The sequence below is a fragment of the Lissotriton vulgaris genome, chromosome 7 (genome assembly GCF_964263255.1).
Source record: "Lissotriton vulgaris chromosome 7, aLisVul1.2, whole genome shotgun sequence".
Lineage (NCBI taxonomy): Eukaryota > Metazoa > Chordata > Amphibia > Caudata > Salamandridae > Lissotriton > Lissotriton vulgaris.
This window is the reverse complement of record NC_141695.1, coordinates 1,182,587,233-1,182,599,976: the sequence shown is the minus strand read 5'-3', so window position 1 is coordinate 1,182,599,976 and position 12,744 is coordinate 1,182,587,233.

The following is a 12,744-nucleotide window of genomic DNA, read 5'->3' as shown; positions in this document are numbered from 1 at the left end:
ATATCTTTTCAAAATTTTGGATCAGGGCGGACAGGACCATAAATATTAAGTAATACCATTGTCTTGTTTAGAATAACAACCTTAGCCATTGCCCAACATCCTTCAGCATCATTACTAGAAGAAACACTTTGAACATTCAAAGCTTTATGAAACAGTATAGCAACCCCTCCTTTCTTTTGAATAGCAGGTGAAAACACAACCTGGCCCACCCATTGTCTTTTAAGCTTAAGGGATTCAACTTCCGAACAATGCGTTTCCTGAAGAAAAACAACCTGTGAATGAAATTTAGATAAATGAGACAGTACCTTTTGACGCTTGACAGGATGATCAAGACCTCGCACGTTCCACGAGACAAAATTACACATGGTGGTAAGAGGGGAGGATGGGTGACAGGTGTAGGAGACACATGGAAGGAGATCACTACAAAAGGGAAGACAAAAAATGCATAAGTAATCAAAAAAGGGGATTTCCAAAACGCTCACAGTATCAAAACTAGAGAAAAACATGGATATGAAAAATGAGAATATGCAGAACAAAAAGAGAAGTAGAGATCGCTCAGGAATAGCACAGCATGGAAAATGGGAAGAAAAGCAAAAAAAAAAAAAAGAAAGAGATAAAAAAAGAAAGAAAGAGAAAAAGTAGAGAAGAACAGAAAGATAATAAGTAGACAGATCAAGGCACAAAGGCCTGATCGGAAAAGGAGAGAGTAACCAAAACATCTGGGGCGAAGATGCGCCAGAGAAAGAACTCAGCCCATGAGCTACCAAAAAACAGGACGTATACAAAAAGGAAACACACAAGGATGTGAGGACAAAACCTCAAGGAGTAGATCCAGAATAAAGGAGAAAAAGCAAAAGAGGTGAGGAAGAATCGAAGAACAACAGTGAGCAAAGGAAAGAAAAGAAAAACACTAATGAGCAGTGTCCATATTGGAAGGAGAGACACTCAGAAGATATTCGTGAAGTTTTTGCGGATCATCATAGGATCTGGTGCGGCCATTAGCGTGATCTTGCAGAAACAGGGATGCAGTATTCCATATTGAATGTTCAGTTGTCGCATTAAAGGTCGAAGATTCAAGAACTCCTTGCGTCGTGCGTTCGTAGCCGAGGAAAGGTCCTGTGAGATAAAAATGTTATGACCAGACCACTGGAGACGACGTTTGATCCTAGCGGCTTTCAGGACAGACATTAATTCTGTGAATTCTAGAAAAAGCAGAATGATACCACGTGGTTTGGAGGAGTTGGAATTAATACGACCAAGCCGATGAGCCCTCTGGATATTAAGAGGGTGGGAAGCTGGTTGAAGATCCAAAAGTTCCTGAAGAAATTTACGAATAAAGGAGACCATATCAGGGCCCTCCAAATTTTCCGGAACACCATAAACGCGTAGGTTGTTCCTACGGTTACGATTTTCCAAATCCTCAGTGTGGAGTTTGAGTTTGAGGATCTCCTGTTCCAACAATGGAATTTTAGTTGAGACATCATGAATATCGCTCACACGCTGTTCCAGATTCAAAACTTTGCCCTCCATAACAACCCAGCGCTCTTCAATTTGTTGAAGTTTTGCATTAGTAGCGGACATAAAAGGTTGTAGACCACGCACCTCTTCAAGAATGGAATCCAAAACAGGATTAGAAGAAGATGCAATAGGAGAAGGCGGGTCATTCTTAGGCCTCTTAGGTTTGGTTCCAGTTTGTGATACTTTAGGAGAGGTGGAATTATTTGCCATAATGATGGACGCCTGACAATTTGCCGTATGCAGGTAGGTACCAACAGAGAACAGCAGGGTCCAATGAACTGGCTCAGAGATTCTTAGGCAGTAAGAGGGACATACAGAGCGTGGCTTAAAATTAAGCAACCTGAAGGAGGAGCCAAAAAACGCACTACTCTTGAGTGCTGATACCCTCACTGAATTGAAAGTAGCAAGAGAAAACCAGCAATTGTGTAATAAGCACCACAGCATAAAAAGATAGCATCAATGGAAGCCAGCACAAGTATAAAACAGTAGTTCGCAAAGGCAAAGTCACTTTAAAGATGGTGTCACCAAATGAAGAAAGTAGAGGCACAATGAAGAGTAAACCTAGTAACTCCTAAAATGGCGGCCGTGGTTTCTCCACACAAAAAGGAAAAAACATGTCCAATATAAAAAAACAGAGCGCTAGGAAGACACAGGAGGCAAAGGACGTGAGCTCAATCAAAAAGAAAATAAGAGCCAAGAAGTTCAGATACAATGTCTCAAAAGCAGGCACAGGAGAGACCTTCAAAAAGACATGCAGCAGTGCATATGTACTGGTCTTAAAATGGCGGCCATATCTCGTCAGAGAAAATGAAATAACAGCAAAAATCAGAGGCAAAATGCATTGGGCACCCAGCAAGGGTTAAAACGCTGCTTAAAATGATGAGGCCATGCTATAATAATCAGTCAGAGTCATCAGCATTAAGGCAGGAAGAAGCGCAGCGTGAAAAACAGGTGCAGGGAGACATTCGCGGTAAACAGGAAACAAAATGGCGGCCGCCCGGGTTGAAGAGACAGTTCAGATTACCGGGTCAAATATCTGCCTTTCCACCGCTGGGAGACACCGCACAGTTGCATCCCCATAGTCTGTGCACCTTCCGACGCCACTGCCGTTGAGAAAAGCCGTTCGAAAAACGGCTGGAAAGGACCTCACGGCATCCGCGTTTTCGTCCGAAGCGGAGCTCACGGGAAGTCCGTCCTCTGCAGCTGGCGCGCAAGCCACGCCCCCCCTGCTGCACAAATTACTGTACTCTGCTGAGGGTCACTAGGTGAGAATGATAAGGACAAACTGAGAGGGTGGTAGTCGGTGCTGGCTTGACCTGAACAATAGAGGAAATTTGCTTCAATCGAGTGTCAGGAAAGTCCTTCCTCCCACGGCTCTGTAGTGGGAAGGCAGTGGGATTTTCTGTCTGTGAGGCATGATGTGGATGCATGGGCAGAGTCCAGTGTTGTGAGCCTAGGAGCAGCAGAGGAGCCTAGTATCTCTTGGGAGGTGAGTGATATTCGGCCTCCACGCTGGAATTAGAGCAGGAATGAGAAACTGTGCACAGACTTTCAGCTAGGAGTTGCCACGGGGCATAATGCAGGCCCCTGCAGCCCCTGTGGCGCAAGGTTGCCCTAACCCTTTGGGGGGAGGGTCCAACCCACCTGGGAGCTCCCATTCAGCCCAAGGCCAATGAATATTTGTGGGCAATAGGAAACTCCAGGGTCCCTCATCACATTCTGCATGGGGGGGGCCATCATTTTGCGTTACGTCACTGGCTTGATTGGAAGTTCATGGAAGGCCTTTTTCTGGGGTAGGAGCTAAATGTGAAGGAAAGCGCGGACCCTCAGGTGAGATTTGGAGTTGGAGAGGAAGAAGATGAGGAGGACGAGGAGGCACACAAAGGCCCTTGTTTACAAGATATTGCCATAGAGCAGACCCACAGGCCTTCCTGCTGTGCTGCCATACAGTAAAAGAAAAGGGCAGGAATACACCTTATCTATCAGATATGGATCATTTCTGTCCTTTTCCCCTGCATTGGTTCACAATGGGCTGCCATGCACCAACACAGACACCTTTGTGCCATGGTGCAAGGCTACCTGCATTGCAGGGATGATTGTTTTTGTAGAGGAAGGGAACCCTTCCTGCACAAAAACAATCACAAGAGGATTTTCCTTTTTCTATTTGTTCTGCTCAATGCAGCACACATAAAAAAGAAAAAGCGTGGCAAAATAAAGGTATTTCTCCTCTTTGTCCCTCCCTTACACCTCCCTGGGGAGGCATACATTTTTGGCGCTGCGTCAGAATTACGATTCCTCATAAATCTGGGACAGTGTCAAAAAGCTATGGGTGTTGCTGGGAACGCCCCCAGCAACACTCATTGCATGCCCCTTTAATACAAAAAACTGTGTTAAAGGGAACAATATTTACAAGGCCGCATTAAGCCACGCAAAGTGGCTCAGTGCTGCCTGGTAAATATGGAGCACGCCCCTGCAACACCAGACCTTCGAAAAAAAATGACGTGCCAGTGGCACAGCCTTATTGTAAATGAGGCTCAAAGTGTTTATTAGAGGAAGGAAAACACTAAAATATCTTGCTAGAAATTAAATTAGAAAGCAGTAACTGCCTGTTGTCTGTGTATGTGAGTACTGGGAAGTGATTTCGGTGATAAACGTGGCTAATTATCATGTTTGGAATTGTCCTCCTTAAAAAACGTTTAAAACCAATGCATTACCCTAGGGAGTTGGAACATGCCATGAGTGCTTAATTGGTTAATCAGTAAGTGCCAGGCCCCATAGCTTTAGCTCAGAAGCACGTGTCCGGCACTATCGACTGTCAATGTACTAAGGCTGAGTAGTCTTGATTCCACCTCACGGTTTTATTTTCCCACCACTGTTGTCCTCCTTCTCTCTCAGGTGTTTTTCTCTTTCTCTTGACCTGGGTGAAAGTCTGATGTGAAAAAAACGTATGTGCTGGCTCCCAAAAACAAGTGCCTGTGAGCCCCAACTGCAACCATCAGCTGAAATTAGGCACTGAGTGCCACTGGCGTAGACTCCTATTATCCCGAATTCAACTTTGTAAATTTGACACAGTGTTTTAGGTCCGACCGTTTGCTGTATATGAGCACTGTGTGCGTTTCTCTTGGTATCTCTGTGCATGTTTGATTTTGTGTGCACTTTTTCTGTATCTGTAAAGGTGTCTGTGTGCTTCTGTCACTGTTTTTTCTGTGTTTGTCTCGATTTCTGTGTGTCTAAGTCTATATTTCTGCGCATGTGCCTTTGTTGGTGTGTCTGTGTGTTTGTGTCTATGTTTATTTCTTTATACAATTGTTTGTGTATGTACTTTTCTGTTGTGTGCTCTTTTTCTTGTTTCTTTTTAAAAAAATGTTTTTTTATTGATTTTAACATATTTATCCCCTCCCCCCAGGACAGGCAAACTTTCTGTTCATTAACATCATGAACTTTACGTTGTGTTTGTCATATTTAGATATACATTATAGAGAATTTACAAAATAAATTATATTCCCAGCATCACGAAAAAAACAATTAAAGTAGTAACATGAATACATTACAGTATCGATAATAAATCAGTTTTGTAGAGCTCGCCAGTGTGTGAGAGGAGTCCAGATTTTCATGCCCCTTTCGCGTCGCCGTCTGCCTTTCCGCTTATATATAGCTGTCTCGATATTATGCACAGCTAAAAGCCTGGCTAGCCACTGTTGGAAAGTAGGTGGTAACGGGTCTAGCCAAGCCGAGGCTAGGCATAGCCGCCCAACGGCCATAGCAACTAATATAAAATCGTGGCCGCTCTCAAGATTATCTGGATCCTCTGCCCCAAGTACCATTACCTCTGGTGACAAGGCAACCTTTCTGTGAAGAACAGAAGTTAAGAACCTCTCTATATTTTGTATCAAAGGGATTAACACCGGGCAAGAGGCAAAGATATGGATGGAGTCTGCCTTAAATAGGTTGCATCTCGGGCAGCAAGTCCCATTACTGGTTCCCCATTTTGCAATTTTATCTGGTGTATAGTAAAGAAAAAAACAGGTTTTATAAAATTGTGCCTGGAGTCTGGTCGAAATAAGAATGGTTTGAGCTAGCTGATAGGAGTAAAAAAATCCTTCTTTAGAGATCTCGAGTTTACCTTGCCACCTTGTTGCCGTTTTATCTAGATCATCAGGGAACCTGTCCTGCAATGACACATACACTCCACCTATTGACTGTTTCCTTGAATGTATAATTGTCTCCACTACAATAGATTGTTCCCCGAGTGTCCTTGCTCCAGATTTGTGAGTTAGGATGTCCCTAATTTGGAGATATTTAAAAAAATCCCGCCAGTCTAAACCAAATTCTCCCTTCAGAACATCAAACGATTTAATCCCCTGATTAGTATAAAAATCCCCAAGTTGTGTAATTCCTAAATTATACCATTTATTAACGCAATTATCTTTGAAGATTGTTGGTGGAAGAGTTGGGTTGTTTAGTACCGGAGTGTAATATGAGAATCGTCCTATGCCTAGTACTTTTTTTACAGCCTTCCATACCTTAAAACAGCTATAGAGAGTCTTGAATTCGACCTTTTTGTGGTAACTGTCGTGTATGTGTCTCCAAAAGTAGCCATAGCAGGAATTCCCCACCAATAGCTGAAAGATTGAAGCGGTATGTACCTCTGTGTTGTTCCCCCCTTGCAATAATTCCTTACTGTAGAGTAATACACATGACCAGTAATATCTCCTTAAATTGGGAAGTGCTAACCCACCTCTGTCCTTAGGAAGGGTAAGATATTTATATGCTCGACGGGGTTGAGCGTATGACCATATAAATCTAGAAAAGGTACGTTCCATTGTTGTAAACCACTGATTAGAGAACTCTAGGCAAATTGCCCTGAATAAATATAATATTTTAGGAAAGTACACCATTTTAATTGCATTTGCTCTTCCGATAATGGACAGGTGAAGATTGTCTAACCGTCGTAGATCCTTTTGTATCGTGTTCAACATTGGCTTAAGATTTATGTCCACTACTTCCTCTAGCTTTGAAGAGATTGTGACACCCAAGTATGTCGCTCCCTTCACCACCCTAGGGTCATCCATCACAATTTTTTGATTTAAAACAATGTGTCTTTCCTTGATTCAGCGCGTAGCCAGAGACCAGCCCAAATTTCCTGGCCTCGGCCTCAATGATCAGCATTGCTACTGTGGGGTCTGCGGTAACTATAGTAATATCATCAGCGTATGCTAATGTTTTTGTTGCATACCCCTGTGATATAATGGGGGTTATATGATTATTTTTCTCCAAATAACGAATAAAAGAATCTATATATATTGCAAAGAGCAATGGCGAGCAATGGCGAGCAAGGGCACCCCTGGGGTGTTCCCCTGGAGATGGCGATTTCCTTAGTTAGACTTCCATTGATAGATACAACAACCCTAGGATTATTATACATTTTTTGTATCGCCTGAATAAACTTGGTTCGAAATCCCATCATCGCCATTGCTTTCCAGAGAAACTGCCAGGAGAAAGCAGTAACTGCCTGTTGTCTGTGTATGTGAGTACAGGGAAGTGATTTCGGTGATAAACGTGGCTAATTATCATGTATGGAATTGTCCTCCTTAAAAAACGTTTAAAACCAATGCATTACCCTAGGGAGTTGGAACATGCCATGAGTGCTTAATTGGTTAATCAGTAAGTGCCAGGCCCCATAGCTTTAGCTCAGAAGCACGTGTCCGGCGCTATCGACTGTCAATGTACTAAGGCTGAGTAGTCTTGATTCCACCTCACGGTTTTATTTTTCCACCACTGTTTTCCTCCTTCTCTCTCTCGGGTGTTTTTCTCTTTCTCTTGACCTGGGTGAAAGTCTGATGTGAAAAAAACGTATGTGCTGGCTCCCAAAAACAAGTGCCTGTGAGCCCCAACTGCAACCATCAGCTGAAATTAGGCACTGAGTGTCACTGGCATAGACTCCTATTATCCCGAATTCAACTTTGTAAATTTGACACAGTGTTTTAGGTCCGACCGTTTGCTGTATATGAGCGCTGTGTGCGTTTCTCTTGGTATCTCTGTGCATGTTTGATTTTTTGTGCACTTTTTCTGTATCTGTTTAGGTGTCTGTGTGCTTCTGTCACAGTTTTTTCTGTGTTTGTCTCGATTTCTGTGTGTCTAAGTCTATATTTCTGCGCATGTGCCTTTGTTGGTGTGTCTGTGTGTTTGTGTCTATGTTTATTTCTTTATACAATTGTTTGTGTATGTATTTTTCTGTTGTGTGCTCTTTTTCTTGTTTCTGTGCGTGGGTGCAGCTGTGTGGGTGTATGTACATGAGTGTCTACCTTACAATGATGCCTTCTGGGGCAACATGCTTCAGATATTCTGGGAAAATGCCAATAATGTCTAATAATCACATTCGAATCTCCTGCTGCTTGGGTACCATGTACATTCACATTTCTTGCTGGAAATTAAAAACTCACATTTTAAAACAGTCCTGCTGCCATGTTGTTGTGCCATTTCATTTGTGGGTCTCGTCTGTGACAGCACATATAATGAGGGGCTTGTAGCCCGGCCATTGCTTACCATACGTTTACTGCATTGTCACTTTTATTTGATGCTTTGTAATTGGCCAGCGGATGTCAGCTTCACTTCTTATATTGGTTGGAGCATGGACCAAGTACTAATTGTTCCAGAATAAATACTGTTCTACTGCTGATTGCGGTATTTTTTTATTTTTATTTTTCCCCATTCTTTTCCATGTTGCTCCTTCTCTCCCATCCCCATGTTGCTTCTTCCCCTTTCACCTCTACCCCTATTCTGTTGTCCATGTGACTTCTAACCCCCCCTCATCCACCCTCTCGTTTTCTATTTGATTTCCATGGGGTATGTGCTGAGTTTATTAGGGAAATAAGGTCGAAACCACATTTGTTATTGGTAGCATAAAAGTAAAAAAAGATCTCTGTCGGATTGGTTTGGTTTTGAATTTTCTGACTTATCATGTTGAGTGTTTCCCACACCTCATGTTATAGGTTCATAGAGTCTGTTGTATGCCCTTGGGTGGTAATTACATGTACCTATTTGAAAATCTGATCAAGATTGTGCCAAATATTTATTGTAGACCTATTGGGTTTTTATATTGTAACATTAATAGGTATGTGGAACAATTAACCTTTTTCATGGTGTTCTCGATACCATTTAATGTTTACATTATTGATCCTGACTACAGGAGCTTGTTGGTCACGTGGAAGGGTGCATGAAACATTTTATTGTTTTGTGAGACAGCAATGCAGTTCTGGTGTGTAACCGTCAAAAGACCTGACTTGGACCATGTTTGAAACATTATTAGAGTGCGAGCTTGCTTATCCAGAGGTTTGATCTCAGCATAAGAGAGTGAAATGGCGGGGACGGTTACGAACAAGCTCAGTATTTGTTGTATTAATGTGAAAATTATTTGAATAAAGACCACATTTACATGCTTGATGTAGTAACGTCACCAGACTATTTCTCAATATTTCGCATCTCTCATATTCATGCCTCCTTCTGACCTCCTTGGCCATGATACTATCATTGTCCTAGGACACCCTCTCACCTTTCTACAGGTTGGATGTTTCATTTTTTTCTGTCATGGTGGTGTTCTGCTTGGTTCTACCAAGGATGTTGTAATGCCTGATTTTGTTGCCTTTGATAGTTAAGATTAGACTTTCTATGTTATAGAGGTGAATTGATCCCCTAGAAGGAATCTTTTCATTTCCACCTGTCTCCTGATTTGAGAATCCATCCTTATTCCTTAAAGTGAAGAATTCCTTTATCAATGAGGTACCATGGTAGTAGTACAGGATATGCTGGGGAATTTCCATTTTCCCGATTTAACAACAACATTTAACAGTGACAGATTTTCTTCACCACTTTACACTAAATTTTGCCTATAGTCATTGCCCACCACCCCTTTTTGTCGTGATTCGTGAGTTATCCCCTCAAAGGCTTCTTTTACTATGCTTTGGATTTGATGCAGAGAATTTGCATTATTATTATTTCTAGCTTTAATTGTCCGTTTTGAATACATGCTTGTGTTTTACTTGTTTCTGTGTGGTAAACTGTTGCTTTCTTTACTGATGTTCAGCTTTACATTACATACCAAAACATCTAGGTCGGTTCATTTTTTATTTTCTCAGCAACTACTGAATGGATTTACACCATTTACAAAAAAGTCTCTTTCTGAGACAAGGGCTACCTTTGTGCCAAATTTGGTGTAATTAGTTCAGCAGTTTCAGCTTTAATCGTGTCTAAAGTTTCCTATGGGAAATTGATTTTCCAACCTTTATTTTTTTAATTTCTCAGGAACTACTGAACGGATTTACACATTTAAAAAAGAAGGTCTCTTTCTGAACAAAGGGCTACCTTTTTGCCAAATTTGGTGTAATTCCATGCAGCAGTTCGGGCTGTAGCCGTGTCTAAAGTTTCCTATGGGAATTAACATGGAGAAAACACGTTTTGGGAGCCCCCTTTTTTCCAGGCCCCCACTTGCCGAATCACCGTAAAACTTTCAAGATAGGAGCTGACTGGAGCACCCAACTAGTTTTGAAAATTTTGAGAAAGATTCGTCAACCGGTGCCAAAGTTATTTGGAAAAGAAAAAAAGCTTTTTGAAAAGAAACAAAGTTCTAACTATAACTACCTACTGGTAACCGTAGGTTATATATATATATATATATATATATATATATATATATATATATATATATATATATATATATATATATATACATATATATATATCCAGGCTCGCAACTTCGCTCTCTTTCCAACAAAGTAGAAGCACTCCAGGGTGGGTGATCAAAAAACGTTTTAATCCGGCAACCAAACAGACGCGTTTAGGACGTCTAGTCCTTCGTCAGTGTTTAGCACATAGTCAGTGTTTCCTGGCTATAAATCAACACGTCACTCCAAGCTATACATGGAAAGCAATGACGGCACCAAAAGTATTTCATTTTGTATGTAAAACAGCGCGGCCATTTTGGAATGTATAAATCCTAGTATTAAACATTCTGTGCGCTCGAAATTTTACGGCGCCAAGTTGTTGAATCATTAAATAAAGCCGTGTATCGGCAAATTGGCCGCAATGGGCCGGTGATTGTAGCAACAATAAAGCTGTGTATCGGCATCGCACCAGCCATCATTTTACATACCATGCCGAACAAAAACCATTTTTAATACTCATGTGATAGATCATTATCAAAAGAAGGGGTTATCACCTTTGTTGTTTTCTTTCATCATTAAATATAACCCCTAAAACATATGATCATGAGGAGGTCAGAATTACTGGGTCAGAATTTCAAATTTTCAAAGTCTCAATGAGCAAAAATCAACAAAATCAGCAAAAATCGTTACAATTTCCAATTGTCAAAATAACATTACAACTGCTTAACAACAATAACAATAGTCTCATATTTCATTTTCCCAAATGAACTGTCATTTCTTCACCACTGTTCATGCCTTGGGGGGTCTTAGTATCTAAGTCTATAATGTAGCGTGATTCTAGTCTTCTCAACTTGAGAAGTCTATCGCCTCCTCTCGGTTGTGGCGGTACATGATCTACACCCCAATACTGCAATAGATCCCTATTGCTGTCATGTATTTGGGCAAAATGCCGGGCCACCGGATATGCTACATCCTGATTTGTTATGGCCCGTTGGTGTTCTAGAATCCGCAGTTTAACACTCTTAATCGTGCTGCCGATATATTTCAAGCCACATGGGCAAGATAGGCAATAAACCATGAAGGGAGTTGAGCAAGTGATGAACTTATTAATCTCAGGATGTAACATATCCGGTGGCCCGGCATTTTGCCCAAATACATGACAGCAATACGGATCTATTGCAGTATTGGGGTGTAGATCATGTACCTCCACAACCGAGAGGAGGCGATAGACTTCTCAAGTTGAGAAGACTAGAATCACGCTACATTATAGACTTAGATACTAAGACCCCCCAAGGCATGAACAGTGGTGAAGAAATGACAGTTCATTTGGGAAAATGAAATATGAGACTATTGTTATTGTTGTTAAGCAGTTGTAATGTTATTTTGACAATTGGAAATTGTAACGATTTTTGCTGATTTTGTTGATTTTTGCTCATTGAGACTTTGAAAATTTGAAATTCTGACCCAGTAATTCTGACCTCCTCATGATCATATGTTGTAGGGGTTATATTTAATGATGAAAGAAAACAACAAAGGCGATAACCCCTTCTTTTGATAATGATCTATCACATGAGTATTAAAAATGGTTTTTGTTCAGCATGGTATGTAAAATGATGGCTGGTGCGATGCCGATACACGGCTTTATTGTTGCTACAATCACCGGCCCATTGCGACCAATTTGCCGATACACGGCTTTATTTAATGATTCAACAACTTGGCGCCGTAAAATTTCGAGCGCACAGAATGTTTAATACCAGGATTTATACATTCCAAATGGCCGCGCTGTTTTACATACAAAATGAAGTACTTTTGGTGCCGTCATTGCTTTCCATGTATAGCTTGCAACGACGTGTTGATTTAAAGCCAGGAAACACTGACGAAGGACTAGACGTCCGAAACACGTCTGTGTGGTTGCCGGATTAAAACGTTTTTTGATCACCCACCCTGGAGTGCTTCTACTTTGTTGGAAAGAGAGCGAAGTTGCGAGCCTGGATAATTGACGCGCGGTGCCAGCGCGTTGAAGCACCCGCCCACGAGTGCCCTGGGATTTTTGGTACAATCTGAGCTGGAATATATATATTTAGCCGCTTGTGTGTGGAGGTCTGAAGACTGCGTTTTATATATATATATATATATATATATATATATATATATATATTACCTACTGGCGGTCGCCAGTAGGTATATATAGTTAGGATTTTTTTCCTATGGGACTTTTGAAAATTCTATGTCTAATAACTTTGGCGTTTGTGGACGGAATCGGCAGAAATTTCCAGGAAAATGGCACATTTTGTTTCTGAGCAGCCCTTGAAAATTTGGGGGGGTTTCGTCAAGGGGGGGCCGAGAAAAAGGGGGGGTCCCAAAACGCGTTTTTCCGATGTTAATTTCCATAGGGTGTTTGGCCTCACTTTTAGCTCGAACGGCTGAATGGATTTGCACGAAACTTGGCAAAATTGTAGGGACTGTTAGCCCGATGTGCCTTTGCTGGGTCTCAATATATGTGCTCCAGTGGATTTTGTGAAATTAACGTTTTAAAAAAATTATATATCTGTGACAGCGTCCTGGA